The sequence below is a fragment of the Anarrhichthys ocellatus genome, unplaced genomic scaffold (assembly GCF_004355925.1).
Source record: "Anarrhichthys ocellatus isolate YVR2014 unplaced genomic scaffold, GSC_Weel_1.0 scaffold8, whole genome shotgun sequence".
NCBI lineage: Eukaryota > Metazoa > Chordata > Actinopteri > Perciformes > Anarhichadidae > Anarrhichthys > Anarrhichthys ocellatus.
The window spans coordinates 1873320-1883324 of record NW_022280038.1 but is presented as its reverse complement, the minus strand read 5'-3'; the positions used below and the strand labels follow the sequence as shown (position 1 = coordinate 1883324).

Genomic DNA, 10005 nt, shown 5'->3' with positions numbered 1-10005 from the left:
AGAGAGAGAGAGAGAGAGAGAGAGAGAGAGAGAGAGAGAGAGAGAGTCCCGCCTGCACTCTGTCATTTACAGATGTGGAATGTGGCAGTCAGTTGGCCCTGAGCACTAATTACAGACCATCTCTCTCTCGCTCTCTCTCTCTGTCTCTCTCGCTCTTTCACTCACTGTCAAGGCCAGTCAACCAGAACCAGACTGCACCCACAATCCTTTGCACCAAGCTCCAGTCCCCAGATGCAGAAAACAGGCAGTACCCTTGATTTACAAACACCAACACACACACACACACACACACACACAGAGTGACGCTGGCGCTCCAGCTGCTACACTTGAAGCTGCCTGTACTGATTATGATCCATTCACACAAAACCACCAACTCATTCATTTAATTAAGTTGATGTGCTTGTTAACTTGATGAGGACACTAAATGGAAACAAGCAGTGAGGGAGAGCTCGCCACAAACTACAAATGCCACGTTTAAACAGCGGACGGCCACTGCATGAATTCACTGAATGAGTCTCACCATGTAGTTTGTAGAACGGACATTCGACAGCCATTACTGAAGTATATTGACACTGTTTTACAACAACCCTGCTCGCACGTTCAAAGTGCTGTTGATACAAATGTTTGGTCATACCGCTCAGCACTAGTTTCAGGTGATTATACATAATTAATGGTTAATAATACACGTCCCATTTTAGAGCATGGTGGTGAAGCAAATTTATCAAATGATCAACATTATGAAACTTGTACCGATCCCAGTTTATCCATTTCATAATACTTTTTAAAATATCTGAATATCAATTTAAATAACAATAACAGCAACCAGTGACATATGGTTGGTTCAACCAACCAATCAGCCCACTGAGGTGTGAATAAACTTATGTTATTTATCTTTCTCAAACTAATTTGTGACAATTCATCGTGATATAGACGATGAATCATCTATCATCTATATGAGGCAACCTAGGAGTCATCTGATATCAGTTTAGGTTGAGAGTTTGGACTTGCTTTTCAGCATCCAGTTCCATTTCCATGAGAAACTGTCCATTGCTATGGGAGAAGATTTGCAGCTGGAAGGGTGGACAGTGTACACACCGCTGACAGCTCACGTATGACGCCCATAGGGTGCTGCGAGATGACTATCTATCACAATACTTCCCTCGTCTGCTGCGCTCTCCTCGTCCATCCTGCATACGTGCAAATGTACACGGACAGATACAGAACTTTTTCCTCACTAAAGAAAGTGGTTAAGCTGAGTAGAAGCTGATGGGAGAGGACACAACCAAATCATCGCAAAAAACATACAGCTCTAGTTAGACGAGAGCCCACGTCAAACGCTTGTGCACATGTCAACACAAGTTTGACAAACATCATAAACCAGAGCTCGAGTCTAAAAGCCTAATTGTCACTTTGTCCGCATGTAAAAACAGGCTGCGAGTTGTAATAAGCTGAAATGACAGTGTGGAGGACGAGACGAACACACACACTGGTAATGTAGCCTGTCATCACGGGCAGGTGACACCAGCCGCATTCTTTGGATTTTGGACACAGGGGTTATTTTGGTGTCAGTGCTCCCATCATGCAGTGGCGAGCAGATCACCTCAGCCACCAAGGAGGCGGGCCGTCTCTTTGGACACTGAAAGGGAGCCTGTCAGTTTGAGGATTTCATTTCCATGCTCCAAAGGTTAAGGATGTTAGCACTGTTTCCTGCGACTACTCCCCCTACTGGCCCCACCTGTTGCCTACCAACTCCAAACTCACCTGGACACCAACCAACTGTACGAGTTATTTCAATCGGCATTCAGATCTCATCACAGCACAGAAACCGCCCTGATCAAAGTCACCAACGACCTCCTCTGATGACCACTACCTCAACATCCTAATACTACTCGACCTCAGTGGAGCCTTTGACACCATCAACCACTCCATCCTCCTTTACAGTCTCGAGTCCTCCCTCCACATTACTAGCACAGCCCTCTCTTGGTTCACGTTACACCTCCACCGGTTCATAAATATCAATAAATTCAACTCTGACACAGCCCCAGTCTCTCAAGGTGTCCCCCAAGGTTCGGTACTTGGTCCCCTCCTCTTCATCCTCTACGTGCTCTCCCTTGGAAACAATCCTACGCCACCATGGTCTCGATTTCCACTGCTATGCTGACGACACAGTATTGCACAGTTGAATTGTTGCACTTAAGTCTGAAGTCAGATCATTAAACATCAGTTTAGTTTGACTCTTAACCGAGATGGAATTCAATTCTGTTGCACCAAAAAATAGTTATTTTTTATCCTCATCGTGTGCTGTTGTCCGTTTTTTTATCTTCTATTATTTGGCCATATTGCTTCATTAATTCAGCAAGCAAGTTTTTCTCAAAGGAGGAGAAATTAGAGCTATCGTGAGTAACATTAGCCTAACTAACTGAATTTTTAGCAAACTAGGTCTCGACAGCACAGAAATGTATTGATTTTTATTGTTTTTTAATGGGGTAAGGAAGCATTTCCATATTGTTTAAACTATTTCATTTTGGTTTAAACTTGGATTCACTAAACGGAAATTGGATTTGAATTGTGAGTTAGCTCTCCTCGATTATAAACCTGGATTTGCTCATTTTAAACCTAGTTTTGCTAAACTCTGATTAGAACTAATCTTAGATTAAATCTTTCCCTGTTGGTGCAGCCCAGCCTTTAGTGTCTCTCTCCCTCCAATACAACGTAAAGGCTGGTTCAGAGCCTGAGCCAATGGAGCAGCTGTCAAAGCAAATTAGAGCAGGAAAAACACAGGAGAGAAGTCTCCCTCCTCCTCCTCCTCCTCCTCCTCCTCCTCTGTCCTGCCCCCTCACCTTTTTCTCTTTCTCTTCTCAACCTCCTTCTTCTGCTCCTCCTCACTATCCCTTCAACCTTTATCCTCCACCCCCTCCCTCTCTCCCTCCATCTCCCCACTGTATTCCCCTCTCTCCTCATTCACCTGGAGATTGAGCCACACGCACACACACACACACACACACACACACAGACTCCAGAATGCAAATAATGAAAGAGCATGCATGAGCATCACTCAGGAGACCCGTGTGAATGTTCTGTGTGCATAGACACTAGACAGCTTCACCACGAGTGTGCGCTATAGATTACACACACACACATGATAACTGATCCATTAGCAGAAGAGGTATGCAGAAGTGTGTTTGTATGTGTGTCTCTGTCCTCATGGGATGCAGACCATAGAGGTTTCCGTTAGAGTTCATCCACACAGTGGACACACACACACACACACACACTATAATGCTATATCCTCACCACATAGGCATAACCACGCTGGTATGCAGTCTTCATGTGCCTCCGATGGCAACAGTGCTGGACGACTAATCCTTCACCCTGGATGCCCTCAACTCCCCGGCATGATCAAACTCACTCACTTAAAAAAAAAAATAAATAAAAGAATACAGGGCCTCCATTATCAGCCTTTCTTCTCCGTGGGTTAGGGAGTAACGGCACATACGTGGGATGAATGTTCAGTACTGAGGACAAACCGAACAAACTAACAGTGGTGATTGTATCCAGTGGCAATCAAACCGATGGACTCCGGCTGCTTTAATTGAATCGTCGATATATGGAGGGATGAGGAGACACAGGGGGGTCGTTGCTACAGCATCATTTCCTCCCCACAGAACAGTTGAGGCGATGGGGGGGGTCGCTACCTGAACTTGATCCATAGTCATTAAGAGTATCAGTGTGACACCAACAGGCGTGCTGCTCGAATGGAATTGCAAACAATCTTACTTTGGATACTTTCAACTTGACAGTCACTCACTGCATCTCTAAAATGTATCACGGTTGGAAGCACAGGGAAGAAATAATGCCTTGTGGTGTGGAGCCTAAAAAAAGATTGTATTTCTTATTTCTGGTAAGGCTCCAACTAAGATTACTTTTATTGAAGTGTTGTTTGATATGTAAGTAATTGCCTACAATAATCAATATATTGTTTGCTCAATAAAGAGTTGGGAAATAGCATGTTTGTTTACACCGACTTCAGTTAAAAAACCTAAAGATATGCCGTTTTCAGAATTATTCAGAAATTTCGAAATATGTATAAAACCAGAGACTGGAAAGCTGGAGCCAGAGGAATTTTTGCTGAAGAAAATATTCAAAAACAACTTTTGAAAATATTCAAAAACAATAATCAGTTAATCGACTTATTTGTTTGTTTGATTTAAATCTGACACTTTTGCCTCAAAAACATTTGAACCAATCACGGATTAGGAATATAATTTAATAGTTATATAAAATAACAATATTCTAGATTTCACATTTAGTTCCTTATAATTAAATAGACTATAATTGAGCGGTAATCTTTTAGAAACTTATATGGTGATGGACGCACAACACTGGTTAGAGCTTTCTGGTGTGATGTGGTCTTTTAGTGACTGTAGACTATTACGCCAGAAAACTTTCATGAATATCACAGTAATATAATGCCACTTATCGTTTAGCGAGTTAATAATATAACCATAATAATAATAATAATAATAATAATAATAATAATAATAAAGGTGGAGAAAGGTCGCACCTCTATTATAATATTATGTAATTACACTGCTGGGCATCGCGGAGAAACAATCATCGCGTCACCATAAGCTCGTGCTTCAGCCTTCAATGCGTGTTACCTGGATGACAGCTGCGACCGTCCGTGAGCTCCAGCGCAGCGGGTGGAGGCTGCGGGCGGGGTCCCGGTGTTCGGACGGGTGTCTCTGATGCTTCTCCGCCTCCGCTGACTCACCCCTCCGCTCCTAACCTCCCTGCTGCAGTGGCTCCACCGGCTCTGGTCAACCTCCTTGCAGCTGCAGCAGACGCCACAGTTAAATCCAAAGACGGAGCGCGAGGGTTAAGCGCTGGCCGCCGGCTGTCTGTTGACACACAACACGGGTGGTTTGTTTCGTACGCAGCGGCGGCGCTGATGCGGCTCACCGCTCCTCTCTCTTTCTCTCCTCCCTGTAATGTGTCTGAGACGCTGAGCCGTGCCGTGCCGTGCTGTGGTGGAGCGGAGAGGAGCCCGACAGGACAACACACACACAAAACACGCCCAGCCGGCCAGCCACGCTCCAACAGGACCCGCCTCATACCGTAATACTCAGTAAAAAGCCTCAGTCTAAAACGACTAAACAACTTCTTAAGGCAATGTAGCCAACCTGCTAGTAGATAGCAGTAGCTGGATGACAAATAGAAGCTGAAATGCTTCACTACTAGACATTAAGTTGTGGCAGAAGCAGGTGTATGAAGATGAACATAATAGAGAAAAGCTCAAACCCTACTTAACCCTCTCAGCTTGCACACCGCTCACTGTGTGAAGTTCCGCGTGATGCTGAAGTTGTTATTTGGAAAATTTCAGATCCGGTTCAACCCTCTGACAAGCACTTCATGTGAAGGACTACTTTTAAAAAGGAACATTTCATTTTGGATAATATGTATATTTTCTTTTTTACTGTTAACAGTTAGATAGGATTGATACCCCTCTCATGTTTTTCCGGTGAATATGAATGTGGCTACCAGCCGGTTAGCTTGGCATAGCATATAAACCATAGACTGTATATAAGAGGTGGACATAGTAATTGTGACGTCACCCATTGGTTTGTGGACTTCTGTTTTGAAGCCTCGAATTTGGCGAATTTTCCGCCGCCATCTCGAATTACGGACGTTGCCATGTTGTTTTTTTCGCAACCAACGAACGGAAGTTACCATATTTTGAGTAGTGACGTAGAGACGCCGTATACGGCTCTGGTAGCGACAGCGACCTGTCAATCACAGTAAGCCCGCCCTAAAGCATATTCCTCTTGATGGTCGATTTAACTCTAAATGGACCATAATTTACTAAATAAACATCATGTTGTATTGAAGAAGACTTAAACTAACGATTGAGACCATAAATTCATGTTTACAATGTTTACTGAGGTAATAAATCAAGTCAGAAGTAGGGTCATTTTCTCATAGACGTCTATGCAAGTTTTTGCAAGGAGTCGCCCCCTGCTGGTCAGCAGAGAGAATGAAAGTTTTAAGATACTTCTGCATTGGCTTCACTCGGCAGAACCGGAGGTTGCCGCCTGATATGAACTGGAAACCGGGGGAAATGGCTTTTCTGGCTCCATCCAAAAGATAGAAAAAAAATCTTTCTACTTCTTACTATTAAAGCTGCAGTTGGCAAATTTTATGAACAAGATAACGTTTTATCATATAAGTGATAATCTATGATGTGCACCGGTCAGTGGGCGGTTTTGGATTGACTGTTTGTAAACATGGTGGCCGGCTCACAAGCTTTCTCATTTTATGATTATCGTAAAAAGCTATTTTTAATAATTTAATAAATATGATAAAAAAGATACTAAATGTAGCTTTAAGGTGTTGTATCTCGTATGTTTAATCTGTACAAAAACCAGCGTATAAAAACAACATTGTGGTTTTATGGGGGGTATGCGCAACCTCGCCTTTTTTGCAGTTTTTTGACAATAATTTTGGCCTTCCACTGACTTTATTTGTGTTTGCTTTGTTTCCCTTTTTTTTTTTTACATGTGCTAATATATATTTTTTACATGTGTAAATATGTCCATATTTGAAGGGTTATTGTAGAAAAAAGAACATTCAAAATTCAAAAACTTTACAAGTCAAAATGTAAAACAGGACACTAAAATACCTGCAACGGATTGGTGAAAACGATAATTACACTTACTCAGCATGATGTAAATCATGAATATTGAGCGAAATAGTCTTTTTTTCTTTCTTCTGAAAGGAATACATACATAAAGCATGGCAGCTGACACAATTGAGGTAGAGTATGATAGAATACAACTCTTGTCATTTCAACCAAGGTGAACTAACCGCATAATAGCCGGGCGGGTTATTACAGAGTTCCATTAGCCTACATGAGGAGGTCAGAGAAGCCCACACATCGATCGTGTGTGGCGACAGTACAGTTTTACTAATAGACGCTTTGAATGGGGTCAACTGTGAGACTCGGACTCTATCAGAATGATAGATGAACTTGACACTCTCCTCCGCGCTCTGTTCGCCGAGGAAACGCTAATTGGGGAGCTTTGGGGTTGTCGCATCGCTGCGTTACCTTGGATGTGTTGGACACGAGCGCCGGCGCCATCAGTCACCCTGACAGCCGATCAATCAGCCGGCCAATCAGGTGAGAGCACGAGTGAAAAAATGGCGTGACTCTAAGCGGTGCTGAAAGTGCTCACACCCGCTGTGCACTGAACACCTCAGGGCTGTCAATGTCAAGGTTTCATCCTTTGCAACCAGACAAGGAGGCGAGCTTTCACCTGATATGTTGCTCTGGTCCAACAGGAGGTATGGCCAAAATAACGTGAACGTCTCCCAAAAGAGACTTTATAGTTGTGTTTTTTGCGTTTTTTTCAGTTTTGTCGACTGATGAGGTTCAGCCGCAGATGCTTCAGCCTCTGTGGGGGTGTGTGTGGTAGTCGTCTTTGTGAAAACTCATACATCGATTTCTTGTTCCAGGCGGATCTCTTTATAGCTGACAAATGCCGCTATAACTGCCACGCCACCGACCCTTCCTCCTGTCTCTTATATCATTTAACGGACGCCATCCTATAGTGTGAAGCGCTGAGACTATTGAACGTTACAATGTCAATATGCTTTTCATCAAAGGGCGTGCAATCACCAAAAAAATAAATGCAAGATTCAAGAGGTCTGCTGTCACTCCGGTTATATTCAAGTACAAATGCGTGAACAAAATTAACAGTAACTATAAAAAAAAACTAAAATATAATACAATAAATATAATATCAAAAATATAAGCAGCAGTGGAAACAAAACAATAAAGATTGAAGAACCATGTACTGAGTCATCAAACCAAGTCATCAAACCAATTCAAGTCCTCAATTTGCATTAAGTCCTGAACTGCACATCATGCACCCTTCACAAATAAAACTGGGAACATTTATTCATTGGCTTCTAGTTGGAGAAATTCATACAAATCAAGTGGGGACTTAGACAGAAATAATGAGGTGCCTAAATATTTGTCCAACTACTTAATTTTGATTTCATCCTTTTTAGATTCAATACTTCAATTGAATGGAATAAACTTTCAGTTTCTCTTCAACTCATAATTTAATCCGTGGCAGTTATTTTAATTTCCCACAATCCCTCACCAATTCAGGTTAATGGAGAAGATCTCCCTAAAACTGACAAGTTCACATATTTGGGCAGCACTGTCAGACACAATGGGGGCACAGATAAAGACATCAAGAATCGTCTCAATAAGGCAAGGAACGCTTTCAAAGTACTGAATAACATATGGAGGTCACAGCAGTACACCATCAAGACCAAACTTAAATTAGATCAGCTTAAATTATATCAGAGCTGTGTTTTATCCACCCTATTGTACGGTTCTGAATGCTGGAGAATGACACAAGAAGACCTCAACAGACTATCAACCTTCCACACCAAGAGTTTAAGACGAATACTGCACATTTTCTGGCCAAACACCATTTCAAATAAAGACCTGTATGACAAATGCCAACAAGAATGCATGGAGACCATCCTAATGAGAAGAAGATGGGGATGGATAGGACATGTGTTGAGAAAAGATCTTGCTGATATTACAAGAACAGCCTTACATTGGACACCAGAAGGGAAAAGAAAAAGAGGCCGACCAAGAAACACATGGAGAAGAACTGTGGAGGAGATGCAGAGCCTAAACCACTCATGGGGCACCATCCAGCGACTCGCCCAGGACAGACAGGAGTGGAAGACTTGTGTTGCTGCCCTACATGCCAAGAGGCATAAAGGGAAATGATGAGTATTTTTAATGTATGTGATAACAGTCTTCAGGTGATTCTAACCATCCGTCCAGCCATCTATCCATCTATCAATCTGTCTGATTTGTTGAAAGTCTGTTGGTCCGCGTCGACAAACGCACCTTTAACCTCCTGTTCGCACTATTTTATAACCGGTTGCTGACCTGAATGATTCAAAGTGTATATCCGTTGTCAGGAAAACGAAAGAGTTGATTCCCTGCTCACTCTTTGGGAGCAGGGAATGTCAAGTCATTCCAAGACGAAAAAGGCTAAAGTCTAAGCAGGCTCAGTGTGTGTCATGCTCACCCCTGGGACTAGATGATCTCTAAAGCTTGTTGTCACGCCTGACTTCCATCAACATACTGCCTGCGCCCACAAGGGGAATAAACACTCCGAATCACTTCCAACACGCAATTTAAAAAGCAGCAACAGAGCGGAATCGCTACTTGCGTTTTGTGAAGGGCCATCTTGCTGAGGTCAAAGTATGTGAGCAAAACTACAACGCATGACCCCGGTGACGCGAGAGGTTGGGGAATGGTTGCTCTTTTTCGTTTCTCTCGACAGACCAAACAATTTTTTGCATTATAGGAAGGGAAAGTAAAATTGTATTTGATCGCAATATCAAAATTAGGAAGATAAAAAAAATAAAGTAGTATGCTTTTATATGACTCACAAATGCTATGTAACGTTTTTACAAATATGTGTTTTTCCCAAATTATTTGACCAATATTCCAGGCAGCCCTGGTTTAAGTAAAGTAACAAGTCATTTGTGTTTATGTCAAAGTCGAGTTTCAGTCAAGTCATCACATTCATGACTCCAGTCTGACCTGAAAAGTCACGTGATTCAAGTCCACATCCCTTTTATGAAGAGGATGAATGATTACAGCAAAACAATAACTTTCGTGCATGTGGCACGTAATTAATGTATTGTGGCGTATTTGAAAATGTTGAACCCATCTTTTAAAAATGGAAAGACGGTCAACTTTAAATTTAGAATAAAAAATGAAAGGATAAATCCTTAAATGTTTTAACAGAATAAAAATTGCAGGGTTTTTAACAGCCCTGCTTAAACTGGGAGGGGTGTTGTATTACAAGAGTTACGGTAGGGTTAATAACAAACCATCATCTCTACAGTATATACAGGCTGTGTGTGTGTGTGTGTGTGTGTGTGTGTGTGTGTGTGTGTGTGTGT

At 42.3% G+C, this 10005-nt stretch overlaps 1 protein-coding gene across 1 annotated transcript in view; it reads right to left on the bottom strand.

Moving 5' to 3' along the window:
* dok4 (docking protein 4) overlaps positions 1–5024 on the bottom strand; it is a 55265-nt gene extending 50241 nt beyond the window's left edge. Inside the window, exon 1 of the mRNA XM_031848242.1 lies at positions 4662–5024. The gene's annotated coding sequence lies outside the window, so the exon portion shown is untranslated. The remainder of the gene's footprint in view (positions 1–4661) is intronic.
* Between the last annotated feature and the right edge of the window lie 4981 nt (positions 5025–10005).